General features: G+C 37.6%; 1 protein-coding gene across 3 annotated transcripts in view; it reads left to right on the forward strand.

Moving 5' to 3' along the window:
• NKAIN3 (sodium/potassium transporting ATPase interacting 3) overlaps positions 1 to 16,312 on the forward strand; it is a 339,430-nt gene that overhangs the window by 68,359 nt on the left and 254,759 nt on the right. The gene's annotated exons all lie outside the window — the stretch shown is intronic.

A 16,312-nucleotide genomic window follows, 5' to 3' on the forward strand; every position in this document is an offset into this window, starting at 1 on the left:
AGCAAGACGAAACTGAATTCTGATGAAAAAGTTAATGCATTGAAAAATGACTCCAAATGGAGTAAAACTGCATTTTGCTAGCTAATTAAATGTATTCTTCCTCCTTTAACATAAAAATATATTCTTTTATAGAGCTGGTATTGCTTTTCTTTCAAGGCCTTTGGGGGATGTATTTGCACTCACTCTCTATCTTATTTTCTCTCCATTCGAGAGTTTGTTTCAAATGCAGACCAGTGTTCTCTATCACAAGGATTCCTGCTCTTCTCTTTTTGTGTCTGGTTTCTTTGTGTTGAGGACTCTTGCTTTCCTTTGCAACGTGTAGTACTTTTGCACTATAAATCTTCTTTGTTTACTTGCACCATTGGAACATTTAATCTAAGTTAAATCAGCCAGCAGTAAAACATTTGAGTTTTACCTCATTCTAAGCTCTTGTGTTGGAGGAATTCTGCAGAGTTCAACACTTTTGTTACATCTGTAATAACTTACCATGAGTTTTGATTTCACCTTATAGCTGTTTACTTGGAGAAATAAGAACACTGGGTAAGAGGTCCATTGAGAGCCTTGGAACTGCCTCTAAGATATGAGATCTTCTATATCACCTGGTATACAAATGGGTGGCTTTTGGCAATGTTATTGCTGGAGTTTTCAGGTAGCTCTGCTGTTAAAATAATTGCTACCTCTAGTATTTCCTTGAAGATTACCAAAACATCTAACACTTTATTCCATTCCAGTTTTGGGGTATTCAAGTTTAGAGAGCCTGACAGGGGAAAAAGAAAAAAAGACTATGTTGGAATTTTCCCCCATCTTTTGTGACTATGACAGAGTAATTAATGTAGCTGTGCATGACTTGCTGTTTTAATCAGTGTCCTGTTACCATACATGTAATGAGTGTAGATGGAATGAATTCTGGCCTTGCTAATATCGTGTACATTAGGCTGAACACTTCTCTGAAGTCAGCTTAAGATTTGGGCCTTTTGAGTTTAAAAAAAAAAAAAACAACTACTTGAGGCAGTGGTCAATTAAAACATAGTAAAGTATTTTTAACAGCATGAAGTAGTGTTTTTACTGCCATTTTGAGCTTTTTATTACACCACTATCAGTCTGTTAAGGACCACCCTCTGATCAGCTGTACAGTATCAAGCACGACTGCCAAATTTTTAGCACCAGCCTGACCACAGCAACACTGCTTGTGTGTGTGAGTAATAATTTGTGTTGGAAGTAAAAGTAAGGAAGCTGTCATGAGACTAGCAGGGTTTAGTTTGTCAACCAGTAGAATCACAGGGTTTGTGTCATTTGGGCCTCATAACCAGTTCTTCCCTTAAAAAAAGGCGACCAATGCAAGGGTATTTATAATTTCAAAATTGGGTTTATCTATGCTACCATATTGAAAGTCCCAGTAAAGATTTAGACTATGTCCTTCTTAATCATCCAGATTGTACTGGACCCTGGATAAGAAATACAACAGGCTTTGAATCCTAGTCACTTATTTTTAATGCAGATGCATTTTCGCCCTGGCTTGAGATATCAGATTTAATTTCTTCTTGTGGGTTTTGAACTGGATAGAGGTCAAAAACTGGGGAAAAGGAGGAGCTACAGAGCAGAACAAAATAAACAGATGTCTCAAAGAGGTGGTGGATGGATTTCAGTAACAGCAGTTGGGTAAGGACTGCAGGACCTTCATGGGGGAAATGGCACCTGTATGTGCAATAGATGTATTAATGCCAAAGAACTCTTGTATCAAAAATTCAAGAGATTAGTGTACATGAGCACTAGGTAGCAGTTAGTATCCATGTGGTAGTCCTGTTCTTTTCTATGCTTTGGCATTTGCTTCTGGTGCTTTGCCAACCCATCAAGAGCTGCTGGATGGCTTTTAGTCACACTGGCTTGCTCAGCATTGGAGAGCCCTTGCAGCTAGTTGTGAAAAATCAGAGATTAAGTATGAAATGTAGGACTCTAATTCTTCTTTAACTCCAGTTGAAGCTATTTGGATAGCGTGTAAGTAAAAAAAATCCAGTGTTTGTCTCTCTGTTTGAGCAATGTTTTGAACGTTTAAAGAATAATCATATAGACTTCAATACTGGGAAATAACAATATAAGTGCCATACCCAGGCAGATCATGTAAATCAATGAGAAAGCCACAGATAGACTTGCTGCCCCTTGCTTTCCCTTCTTTCTTAGAACACCACCTGTAGTTTCGAGGAAAAGAAGAAAAGCTACCAAAGAAAAGCTGAACAGGGCTGCCAGTCCTGGCAGATGTCAGTGGAGAGAGTAGAGAAAGGATAAAGGACCACCTCTTACTTAAGCTCAAGGGCTGATACTGTGCAATAATATTTATATGCTGAGATCTGTAGGTTGCTTTAGGTCTAGTGACATGGGACAGGTATCAATTAGAGAAAATTTCCATAGCATATTTAAGAGATAATGCTTTGCTGCTCTCATTTTTTTCTTTCACTTGAAAATTCTCCATTAATTTTAATTAAGCTTGTCTTGGACTCATGACCACAATCAATGTGATTGCCCCTCCAATTTAACAGCTAGCTTTGCTCATCAAGGAATTTTTCCCAGGTGTAACATGCTCTAGTTAAGAAGTTTCATTTTAAGCTGTTCAACTACTAGTTCCTAGAATGACTTAAAAATGCCTTCAGAACACAGAGTTAGGGCATGAATGAGTACAATTTTTCCAAATTAGTAAGTGCATATTCTCAATTTGCTATTAATGCTTTATGCTTCCAGAAAAAGCAGATACTTTGAGTGTTTTCCACTAGGAACCTAGTGTTTAAAGCTTGTTTTGTATGCCATTTTAAGAGAAAGGGAAAAAGGGGCACTTGCTAAATGCTTACTTGTAAATTTGAATAATCATTGTAATTTTTGTTATAACCATTTGAGAAATCTACTTATTGTTTCTGGCATTACTATTAAGGGTTTTAGTTTTGCATAGTAGTTAGAATAATCCTGCCAAAGGAACCATTCTGGGTTATTAGTTAAATCCAATTGCAGATGCTTGAATGCTGAAAAAAAGCTTCTTTTCTAACGGATTTTTCAGTTTCCTTTGTAAGGGATTTTTGATTCCTTTTGGATATTTCTGCTAGGACTCAGAACCTGATCTCATTCTGTAGAGTCTCATCCTTCCTCTAGCAGGAAGTAGCATCTAATTCCACTGACTTTCAATAGTTTGCTTTGCTTTGTTGCTTGGTGAATTTCAGGCAGTGACCCGTAGGATGGGCTCATGTCCTTCATGTCTGATTAAATTTAGCTAAGAGACAAAAGATCCAGTAGCTGTGCAGATAGTCAACAACTGTGTAATGGAGGGCAGCATGCTAATAAAGACCTTTTGCAAGTAGTATTCAGTTCTTTTCAATATGTAGTTATTAATTTCCTTGTGGAAATTCTCAAGAGCACTTATCTGCCTTTTGAGTGCCTTAAAAATATTAACTGATTTCTTTTGACAAACCTTTAGTAGGAGTTATTTTCCAATTTTTTTCTGTTGGAAGTTTCTTGTTATTTAAATAAAATGCAATCTAAGAGTTTTTCATCTGAATACCAAACATCGAAAGTGTTAAGTCATGACCTTGAAAAATTTACATTGTTACTTCTAAGAATATAATTTAATTCAAGTGCTTTTAAAGTTCTGAGTATTGTCTTTAACATTCTTTTGTAACATACAGTGATTTGAAGCTTCTTATGCTCACAGACTAAAAATTTGAATATTGTATAGTTTAATAACACTGTGAAATAAGGAAGTGCACTTATTCCCATTTCACAGGCTGTTAAGGATCAGGCTCTTAGCTAATGGATTTACATTGCTCTGGGATCTGAGCTGTCATCTCTGCCTCATAGTCCACTTCTGTACCCATTGTGCTGCGCTCTAAATTTCATCCGGTCTTACTTTTAACACCTAGCTGAAGTGCTTCAGCAAGAAAAGTCATCCATCAATGGGTAACCAGAGATCTAGTTGTGACACTGCAATTAGAGATCTAGTTGTTTTAGATATAGTACAACTTATTACCTTTAACATGTGAGGTGGCTACATGCAAATTAATCTTAGTATTATGTACTTCCTTATTGCCATTGATTGCAGAGGAAGTCTTGTTTTCCTTTAGATTTAGCTGTGCTTAATACCTGAATTGCATCAGCAAGTAATCCAAAACCCAGCTTGCTTGTGAGGAGCACAGACTGACAGCCAGCCATGGGCTAGAGCTATTAGTATGAGACCTTTGCCCTTGTCTTTTAGTACAGCTTTTGTTTAGTATAAATACAAGGAGTCTCTATATGAACATTGCAAAATAGATCTGCCCAAATAAATGAGGAAGAAAGTAAATCTCCGTGACCCTGATAGAGTTCTGCAGGCCCCAGAGGCTCTTTGGTTAAGTAAAACTGTCACCTACCAATGTTATCTTTTCACTTTCACTTTACTCATTAATCTTCAGTACTGCTAAGAATAAGACATATTTAATGTGTACATTAAGTCACTTGTAGCCCTTTATCTGTAGATTGCTGGCTCTTGTCCAGCTGCTGTAAAAGTGATTAAAGCCTGTTATCATCTCATGGCTGCTCAGTGGCTCAGACAGCCCAAGTCCTCTGCCAGTGTGTGAATGCCCACATCACCTTGGCTAAAAGCAGTCTTCATCTGGTTTCCATGAAGTGCAGAGTCTGGTTCTTAAATGTGGAAACAGGTCAGGGATGCTGCACATTTCAGCTCCCATCCCTGTTCCATCCTGTGCCCACTCTGTGCCTGTGAGGAGCTCCTTGGTCTTCCTGACTACCAGTCAAGGAACTTCTGCAGGCTGAATGTTACCTGGTTATAATCCTTTGCAAATCAGGAAATACCTAACTTTTAATAGTCAGGAGTGATATCTCAGATAAATTTTGCTCTGGTCCCACTGATATGGAGGATTTTTTAATTGTTTAGGATTCTCAGGGCTGTCTCATGGAGTGTTCAGCATTCAGTCTCTCACTTGGGGGCTGCTGCTGTGAGATCAGAGGGCTGAGGCTGGCAAAGCTGGCTATTCATGCTCCTGGCTCTTAGTAAAATTCCAGTTGAATCAAAGCTTCACAGCAGGGAGGCTGCAGGCACAAAGATGCTCCACAAATTGACAATTTTATGATTTGCAGATTAGCTACCATGAATTTAGGAGTAAGGAAAATTATGTAGCTTTCAGAGAGGCTTGGCAATCCTAACAAAGAGGAGGGGCTTGATCAGCTAGCTAAGTTAAAATTTCTGGGTTTGTAGTTTTCATGATGAGAACCTGAAGATTTGGTTCTGAGCAGCTTTATTGTAATTACCTGTTCATCACCTTCTTAACTTTAAAGTGGCCAAGAAATGGCCTTTTTAACATTGATTTTTATATTAAAGTTCAGTTCACTTAATTTTATTCTTCTTTGGCTCTTGTAAGTGCAGTAGTAGTTTTGTTTCTGTATCTTTCTGCTGTGAGTTTTATAATTTCTCTCTGACTTCCAGCTAAAGGATAATGTGCAAAGGAATCTTAGTAGTTCAGGTGGAAGAAAAATATGTATGATCTGTCTGAATGCAGAAAGTATTTATTAAGAATATGCATTATAAATACACTTTTTTTCTAGAAGCCCATGAAATTGCTTGGCTGAAGTAAATTATTTTTTTCTTTGCAGTAGGAGTGATGAAGCAGTGTAGATTTTAGCACTCAATATACTCTAGGATTAATTATAGTCCTAATCTCATCAGACTTTCAGGAAACAGAACCTGATCCCTGAAAAGAATGAATGGCTCCAAAGAGTGCAATTTGAGTATGTTGCTAAGAGGTTGAAAAAGAAGAGCTTTCAGTATCTTGCAGGATTAGGCTCTTTATTCTTATTAAGGATATGCATCTTGAACAGTGAAAGTGAATTCAGATCTGGCATGGTTGGGAGCAGGTAATATATTCAGAAGTCTGTTGAAAGGCATGAAGCTTAGTTTAAAAATAATTTAGATAAAGTTTTATTAATAGAAAAAGTGTTGAAACACTTATAACATTTGCAGAAACATTTTAGTATGTTAAGTTAAAAAAGTTATGCTGCTTATTGAACCTCTTGATTACGCAAAGAAAAGCTCCAGTTTATAATATTCATTAAATGGAGTCCAGCAAGTGATTAAAATTAATAGGTCAGCATGAAGGCTGGGTGGATACTGAGGGAAAAGCCCAGGGTGGCGTGTTGTCAAAATGCCAAATCTATTTGTCAAGGTGAGTGGTGTAGCCCATTTTTTTCAATAATAGACTTCCTATTTGGGCTTTATTATGGTTCATATGTGATTATAATCTTTAAAGTGTTAGTTTAGACATAAGTGGGAAGCATGCCTCTATCCTTTGTAATGATATACCATGAAATATTTTCTAGTTAGCTGCCAAAAAATTTTATTTCTTCTTCATTTGTCATATTTTCTTGGAATAACAGGAAAGGCGTAATAAGTTATGTTTGCATAGACGACCTACACAGAGGTTTGCCACCTAGAGAGTTGTAGAAGAGGTTGTAGAGCCAAAGTAGACATACATAAGAAGAAAAGGAAACAGCCAAATGTGTGCTGCACTCAGTCAATATAAATGAACAAAATTGGAACAGTGTGATTGTAGTTCCCAATTCTATGTGAATGGACTGATGCTTTGGCAAATGAGAAATATGTAATATCAGGTAGGAGGTTGTAGTGGGTTGCTGCTTTACTCATTTATATATTTTGTTTCTGAGAAGAGGAGTGGAGTTCCTGAGTATGAAGAGTTTTTAATCCATTTGCTTCAGAATAAATAGAAGATACCTCTGTTGGCTTGCACCACATTGTGCTACTGAATTCTTGTTGCACTTCTGTGCAATGCTAATGGAACACCTGAAGCACAGCAGGGAGCAGGCTGTGCCTCCACTGAAGTGATTCTACTTTGCTGCAGGTTCTGATCCTAACTGGTGAGTGCTTTGGAGTCCCAGCTCCCTTGCCTTTCTCATTTATTACAGTAGACAGCTTTCCTATTTCTATTATATCCTGTTGCAGCTCAGCCTTACATACATGATATCAGTAACTCCTTTGCATTCCACGGACTTCTATTAAACTTTTGGTGTGACTAATACATATATTTTGAATTAAAATGAGAGAGCACTGGAGATACACTGAATGTTTTTATATCATGTTCTAGGTCGGCAATCTGAAACGGCAATACATTGTAAAAAGGCTGACACAGTTTAATCCGTTAGTAACAAAAAAAAGCACACAGCTCCATATCTGGCTCTAACTGAATTCAAATGACAAGACTGGATTCTTATCACAGTTAGGCAAGTATGAGTCTGAAATAACTTTTCTGACAGTGTTATAGTGGATTTACACCAACCTAATGGAGAATTGAATATGGATTTTGAATTTAAATCCTTTCACCTCTCATTTAAATTTAAAAGTAATTTACCTGAGCCTTTTGCTATACCAGTTCTTAAGTCTGGACAGCTCATGCTAAGTGCATGCTCCTTCTGAGTGACAGCAAGAATACTATCAGGAAATTAGGCAAGGATGTGTAGAGATGTGGTTAGTACTAAGTTAACTCATGTTGAAACCTTCTCTCAGTGCACCTGCACTGCACCTTGGCTCCTTCTGAGTCACCACAATATTCCTTCCTAATGCAGTGAACTTCTTTTTCTTCAAATCATGTGTATTGCATTCCACAGGAAACCACAGACTGTTGGTGTTAATGGGGGAGGATGGTGGTGGATTGACTATTGGTTTGACCTAATTAACTCCATGATGATTAAACAACAGTTAGTGGTAGAAATAGCTCACAAGTCTGTCTTTATTAAAGAAAGTAATTGGATTCAGATCCTGTAAAATGGTTCATCCTACCATTCAGATTCATGTTAGGACCCACTGTGGCCCTTACACAGTCTGTGACTCTGTCATTCTGTAACCTGACATGCCATATTGTGCTGCTGGTGGGAGGTGGATGGGAATCTTGAGACACAAGTCCTGGAATCTTCCTGTTCACCTAGAGGGATTTTTATAGCTGCAGAACTGGCATACAAGTGGGAGGGTGTGATGTGCAGAGCTGTGCAGAGCTTGGCCTTACCTTTGCACACTGTGGTATGCTGTCTTGGGGAGGGACCATTGCACATCCCTGCAGCTGTGCAGGAAAAAGAAGACTGAATTTGTTTCAGTAAATTCACAATTTTCATTGGTTGAAGTATTTCACTTCTGAGGAAACAGGAAGACCTAAGCGTGGCTGTGGAACTGCCTTAGCTTAGGTAATCTTGATGGGATGAATTTAGAGACATAGCAATAAACTTGCTTTTGTTAAAACAAGTGGCATGGGCATGAGCAATGAAGAATGTGGCCCTTCGTGAATATTTAGTCTTTATTATCCAGCTGCTTCGTGCATGAATATATATATACATTTATATAAATACAATCCTTATTTTAAATATTCTTGTACTTATGTTCCTTAATAACTCTTAAGGAGCTCAGGAAAGACTTGCCCACAGATTACCCACAACCTGGCTATATGAGTGTGCCTCTTATTTTCAGGCATGTTTTCAATGATCTCCAATATCTGTTTTATTCCCCAACTGTGTAAATCCTGTCCTTAAAAACCACCTGGGAAGGTACAATGTTATCACTTTATCAGTTTAGCTCAGCTGAAACCCAGGATACTATGCAGAGACACAAAAATCTAACTGAGTTTATTGTTTCAGATATGCATTAGCCCCCAAACAGACTTAATGAAGTAAGGATTCATTAGGCAGAGGTATGGTAATTAGGAAGGGAATTATCTGTGCCTTGCAAAAGAAGTTTCCAAGCTTTCTCATTTTCTTTTTAAAGGTTCAGTATTGTAAAGAAATAAAATTATTTCTGACTGGGAACATTATGCATCTCCAAAAAATAATAAAAATGTGGATTATGTTCCTGTACAATCTGTGCTTTATTAAGGGTAAAAGAAATACTGTGCAATTGTGTAGTTAATTTTTAATAGAAACAACAAAATTATTTGTGAAAGTGACTGTTTTGGAAGACCAGAGAGTTAAGGACAGAGGAGGGTCGAGGATTTTAGGAGTGTGGAGCATTGAGAGTTCCACATGAAGTCATGGTGAGTTCTAAGTGAACTGGTGAAACTCAAATTTGACCAACTAGTCAAACAACCCAAGAGCAGAATTCAATCTCTTCACCCTCTCGTCTATGCTCAGCCCCTTAGGCCACATGTATGTTCCAATAGATATTAAATTACTAAAATAATAATTACAAACCCATATGGTAATTGGTTTTAGCTCTCTTTGATGTGGATTTTGGAGAATTATGGGTCGGTGCCAAGTGTCTTGGGAGGTCATGGATGGACTCATGGGGCTGTCACCATGGCAACCCTGATGGATGCAGAATTTCCAAGCAATGGATTTACAAAGGGGAGGGAAAAGAGGACTCTTGTGCATTATTCAGGCTGTCAATACCTGTTCAAACACAGGGAATACAGATTGAGTGCTTCTTAATACAATTATTATTGTATTGTCTCAGCATAATAATGATGCAGTAAAAACTACTGATTAGCAACAGAAATTTAGAAAAAAACACTCTGCCATATCCCAATTTTCTTAGCAGTTGCTATTCTGTCTGCCCTATGACTGCTGCAGTGTGTCTGTGCAGCTAGAGAAAGTAGAAAGAGAAAGCGCTGGAAAAGTGCTGTTTGTGATTTCATTTGTATTTTGATTGTGAGCAAGTGGTCAAGTCTTCAAGTGAGCACTGTTTTCCTACTGGAATGGTCAAATATATTTAGAGGTGGGCGGGAACTCCTTGACAAAGTCTTGCCTTGATGTAAGGCACCAGTCTATTGAAGCCTAAATATTTACATGCATTTACAAACTTTCAGTAAAATGCAAGTATGAGCTTTCTAGTTTTCTAATTTCCAGAATGCATTGCCTCTAATTTTAAGCTTCTACTCTGCTTCCTGAGCTGGGAAGGTGAGAATCTGGGAGAGCCTAAGCTCCATAATTCTGTGGATTTAACTCTGGCTCTGGAACAGGAAGCTCCAAATCCCACCCCCAACCCCTGTGACAGGTGTCTCAGGGCTCCCAGCTTACTGATGGGATGCAACTCTGGAGCTGATGGAAGTATCAGTTATCCTGCCTGCGGTCACAGACCTGCCATGTTCCTACACTGTTGGTCCAGGGTGTTGTGAAATCTGGCAGTCCTCCCTCTCAGTTCATGGCTGTATTTGAATAGAATATCATTTTTTCTACTCTGAGGAGTTTCAAAAAGTCTAATCTCTGAGATGTGTGGGAATACATTTTGTCATGGTTCTGCATGCAGATCTCTGTTTTCTCCTAAGCCAGGTTTCTTTGTTCTGCCTTCTGCACTCTCTGCTCTGAGGGAAAGGCAGAAAGGGGGAGAAGGTGAGCACAGCTATAACTTCATCTTTGTAAATGGGAGCTCCCACCTCACAGTGAAAGCAATCTCCTAAAAGAAATAAAACAAGGAGGTGGGCAAGTAGGGTAGATGCTCCCATTTACTAGCTTTGTATTTGGAGTTTCCCTGTGCTGAAGTAAAAATTCAAGCCCCAGCTACAAAATGTAAGGAAAAATTTATTGCAGAATGTGTGTTGACATCTTCCTTATTTTATTTATTCACACAATGCTGCACTTGTCAGTCTGCAATGCATAACTTTTGTTACTGTAAACCTAAATGGTGAGTGTGATGTTTTATTTGTTGTTTTGCTTCTGTTGCTTTAGATTTTGCTCTTTGTAGTGAGCTTTATATCTCTAGAGACCAGCCAAGAATTGTTTATCTGAAATTCCCTATTATGAAGATAATGTGCAGTTTTAAAGTGCACTGTATTTAGAGACATTTGGGCCAGTGATTATCTACACATTAAAGGCATAAAAGAAGAAAATGAAGAGATAAACACTGCAGGAGGTATATAAATGGACACTTAAAGGCTTTCAAATGACCCTTCTTGCTTTCATATTCATATGTCTTAGCACTTTTATAACTTACAGCTGGCAAAGTGGTTGTCATAGAATGTTTTGCCAAGAGTTAAATCCATCTAACCCTCTGATGAAGCCTCCTAAACTAGTAAACATTAAGTCCTCTAGAAAGCATATTTGGCAGGGCACAGGCTTTGTTTGTTTTTACTTCTTCTTTTACTTGCGCAAAGCTGTCACCTCTTTATTTGCCTTTGTTTGTCATGCATTCTCTGAAATCTAACTGTTAGAAAGCTAATGGTAGAGGAATTTTACTTCAGTAAAACCTTGGAATATCAAATGTTGCCCTAATGCTCTAATCCTGAGTAAAATGTGTACCCCAATGTGAATTGGGATATGCATGTGTTGGAGATAATGTCACCACTTGTTTCATCTGCTTTGTAGGAAAGTGAACTTTTCGCCTTTGAAATGACAACAGTAGAGACTTGGATTTTAGAAAGAATCCCATGTGAGTCTGTGGAATCATAAATAAGGCAAGGAGGGATTGAAAGTCTCCATCTTCTTAGTCTGTAGAGTATGATACAAGACCAAGTGTGCTTACTCTCTTCTTGATAGATATTTCTTAGTGTGCTCTGGAAACATCCAAAGGTGGTAGGTTCTACAAAGCTTTATAAAGTCTGTGTGCTTGTTACTGGAAAGTTGTATTTTCCCCTCAAGTCTTTTCTGCTTGGCCCCTGATGCTTTTTAAGACATCCCTTCTCTTTCCATATTCAGAGCACCTAGAGGGATTAAAACATCACATTTCTTTTTATGACTGCCTTTGGCATATTTGAAGAATGTTATTCTGCCTCCCTTCAGTCTGAGCTGAGTCCTGATTTTCCTCATTTTTTTGGATCAAGTTTTCTAGATTTGATCATTCTTGCTGTTGCTTCTTAATATCTCTTGGTATGTCCACATCTTTCCTGAGCTACCATGCTCAAAACTGTGCAGCACTCTAGAACAGATTTTACCCATGCACAGGTAAGCAGGAGATGGATTAATTTTGTGACTCTCAAAGATGCTAGTCCTCACTTATACATTCCAGGTAAGGTGAAACTGTTGGCAGCAGGAGAAGAGAAAGAGGAGCTCTTCAAGGCCAGATGTCTTTCACCTTTCTCAAACGAGTGGTCCATCAAACAGCACCGGGTAATCGCATGAGTAAGACATGCAGGATTCTGACTTCAATAAGTGCTATCATTTTATGTCATCTCAACATTTTAAAATACATTGAGGGAGTTTTAATGCAATTTCCTATCTGATTTTAATTTAATATAGTTTCACATCTGGCTAGGTAGAGATAAGTATGCTGGTTATTTCAAAGTTTACCAAGTTGCTAGCTCAGTATTTTGCAGCCAGGGTTTCATAGTAGTCATCATAACACCAGAATTCTAACAAAGTGGAATATGCAGCTGTAACCCATGGAGAATCACATTAGCATTTCTGCATTGCTAATTCTGACAATGGTAACATACTTCAGTTTGATGAGAATATCATTAATGTGGCACAGGCCTGTGTCCTAGTTTTACATTACTTTAATATTAATGGCGACATGCCTGAGACCAGATCACATCTAAATGCCACTAGAACTGGTAGCTGGACCAAGATGAGAATAAATTATTCACATACAAACAAGTTCATTAATGATTTTATAGAAGACATTTAACTTTTGGGAATGGCACTCGTATACCTGACAAGAAATACAAAATGTGTCTGGCAGGAGAAAACTGCAATATGGCTGATTTTTTTTGCCAATCTACAGGAATAACAGATGTCTATTTAGCCTTTTTTATGTAAAGACATAATTTAAATCTGACCTCAGACTGTAAATATCAAAGATATTTTAAACAAAACAGGAGTGGTTTCTTTTATTAATTCAGGGAAAGGTCACCTATAAATATTTAATTAGCAAATTCATTAATTTCAATTACACATAAATTGTGTCTAATCCAATAACTCTTCATCTTGACTACAATTAAAATATAAAATGTGCTGAATCCACTCCGAGATATGCAAAGCTAACAATTAATAAAGTAATATCTCAAATGAATTTTACAGTGTTGCTGTTTATATGAAATACATTGAAATTAATAAGGACAGGTCAATTCCTATTCAGTCTTGCCAGTCTTGTAAAGATACGATTGACCTGAATATTATATTTGGCAGGGATTTTTTTTCTTCTATTTTCCTTTGATGTAATGCTGCACATTATGCAAAAAGAAAGGCAAAATAATGACATAAAGATTTTCTGTGCTAGGAAGTCTAACAGAGAAGATGAAATACTGAAGACCTGTGAATGAAAGACATGACAGGCTTCTTTCTTGTACACTTCCGAGCCCCCTCCAACTATGTTTTTTGTCTGAATGAGTTATTAGTCTCTCCCTGAGTTCCCTTCATCTGAGTGACACACTGCATGTATAAGATATCAGGAATGTGGATCAAAATGTAGAATTAGCCTATTGAAATTATGCATCTGTGTTTCAGGTTTGGGGTGTTTTTTTTATGTTCAGATTTAGTGTTTAGATTTTCTCAGTCTGACTGTCATGTGTAGCTGTCACTGAACTGTCACCGTTGCCTGGGGAAGTGTTTTAATTCACTCTGTGTCCAATAAAGTGGAAATGTCAAATACTACAATTTTGGGAATGCTAGCCCTGGACTACAGGTACATCCCCAAAGTTCTCAGCTTAAGAGTTTGGGGAGAATGTTCTAGGAACCATCTGAATTATTTTGAGTGAGGAAGAGGCTTGTTAAAATTCTTAAAATGAAGCCTTCATTGTCTTTTCAGTGATCAGCTTTGACAGAAGTATTTAACTTTACCAGCAGCATGGTCTGTAAAGACCTGTTGGACAGGACTTTTATTCCTGATCTTTGAGTTGCAAATGTCTGCCTGTATTCAATGACTTGTCTTGCTACATCCAGAAATATCTGTAGACAAATGAAAGCAGATCCAGGGGTCCCTTCTAGCTTCATATGTATTGCTTAGTTATGCACATAGAACTGAATAGTCTCAAATGTGCTTGCTGATTATGGCAATAATTTCTCATTAGAATGTTGATATTTCAATCTTTCTGAATTAGGAAAAGAGCCAGGAGTTATGCAAAGGAGAAATAAAAATAATAATTGTCAGTTAAGCCACATAAATACCTTAAGAAGTATATACTGGTATTGCACAAATCTTGATTCAGCCAGCAAAGTGTAAAAAATAAACACGTACTGTGTCATGAGAAGTAAATCAGATTAACGAAAAATCAGGTTTAATGTTTTAGAATGAGATTAGTGCAGGGAAGAAGACTTTTAAATATGATTATAAGCTATCTCGCATGGGTTATTTACTTGATTTGGGATGTTGAGGAGAATGTGATATTAATCTTTAATGTAGTTTAAATGTTGTGGAGGAAGTTCAAATAGTTATGACAGTAAGAGAGTAGAAAAATATGCTTTATCCAGTATCTAAGTTAAAAATGTGTGTTTGGCATAGGTTGAAACCTCTGCAATTATTTTTATTAAATATTTGCATAAAAGGAAGCTGAGCTGAAATACTGAAAAGTGTGATGAGGTCTCAATTACATGTCTTAGGTCTGGGAGGCCGATACCTGCACAGTGTATTTGTCTACAAACAGAAGCTAACATGAAGTTTTTCCTTAGTCTAGAGTCTTGTTACAACGGGAACTATTTTGGTTTGAAATATTTCCAACATTTGGAAGCAGAGTTGATGATCTTGTTTCTTGTGTAGTTGAAGACTCCAACTCCAGAAAAGTAAAAACTCAACCCTACCAAAAAGTAGGTGAATATTTGTTGGTAACTTTACCGTGATTAATGAACTGACTGAATCTTACTTGAAAGGCCTGAAGGTGTGGTCAGGCCTGGGCTGTCTCTAATTACAGAACTAAAGTGGCTACAGCTTATATGTGGTTGTACATGTAGAATTTCTTCTCTTCTGAGTGCAGCTTTTGTCTGAACAGTTTACTTCAATAATGTACAGTTACTCTTCTGAAAGCACTTACAGTTAAAAAAATGCCAGAAATATTCTTTGAGCTGGGTTTTTTATAAGCTGAGATACCACATCCAGCTCAGTAGATTTCCGTCTCTAAGTCATCCTCAAAATCCAACATATTTAGTTTTTAATTGAAAGTATATCTTCAACTGAACATAGAATTTTTTGAGATTTTGGTTTTGTTAAAATATTAGCGTAATAAATAGATTTGCCTCTTTCTTCCTTAGCTAGAGGGCTTGATGGAAAGCATGAAGGTGAGAATGGTGAGCCCAAGAATAAACAAAGACTGTGAGAAGTTGCAGGCAAATATCCATCTGAGAGATCCACACATTTTTAAGGTGGTAGTATATTTTTTAAGAGTGCTTAAAGTTATGTAGTGGAAATATGAGTTAACTGAGTAAGTTAATGACTTCAAAACTAGTTTTACTCTTTTCATGTGCAAGAGCCAATATCTAGAGGAAAACAACAAATTTGTCTAGTCAGGGATGTTAATTTAATTATCTATAGACTTCAGCTGGCACAGTGCTTGTCTGCAGATTAGAATACTCTTGGTGAAAGTCTGTTTGAAGTGAGAGAAAAGGGGAGTTCACTGTGCTGCTTGTAAATTTATCAGCTTTTTCTGTTCTGGGTAATGTTTTGTGTCAAGTTACATCCTCCAGTATGCTTCTGACAGCAGGAGCCCATGAAGGATCTCTAGAAGGTGTGGTGAGGAACTGTGTACCCCAAAGAACTGCATTGTTTTGAGAGGGACTGTTGTGGGTTATCTGTAAGGAAGAATCTGTCTGTACAAGTCCTGCTAGGCTGCTCAATGATGAGATAAACATTCTATCAAGCTGAGGAGGCTTCAGTCACATTTCAGATGAGTAATCAGTGCAGGTTCTAGGGTGTTGTTTAGGCTGATGAAAGCCCTTCTGATAATGTGTTTTTTTTTTTTTTTTTTTTTTAAGGGATACAGCAGGAAGACTGAGGAATGCTCTTCTGTTTAAGCTACATAACTGTGCAGCAGGTGTTGTGTCATTGGATCTGAAATAAATCAATGATACATGCCCAGGAGGAGGGAGCTTGGGAGTTCAGACCCAGAATGGGTGTGCTAAGGCTGAAAGCAGAAATAGCCTGGGGTGAGAGATGATGCTTTTTGTAGCTTTGATCAGCACAAATTTTTTGGTCCACACTACAAAATTTTGCTGGTGTAAAAAGCTACAGGGTTAGAACATTGTTTGTGCAGTGTAATGGCTGATACTCTGTGCTGTTGTTCATGAAAAAGTTACATTCTACAGGTGGTAAAGTTACATTCTACAGGTGGTAAAATGTATCTCCCTATTCAAGGTCTCAGTTAAGCAAGAGCATATTTTGTTTCCACTGTTCTGCTGTGTTAATGGAAAACTTTTGTTCTGTGCTTTC

The sequence above is a fragment of the Zonotrichia albicollis genome, chromosome 1, assembly GCF_047830755.1.
Source record: "Zonotrichia albicollis isolate bZonAlb1 chromosome 1, bZonAlb1.hap1, whole genome shotgun sequence".
NCBI lineage: Eukaryota > Metazoa > Chordata > Aves > Passeriformes > Passerellidae > Zonotrichia > Zonotrichia albicollis.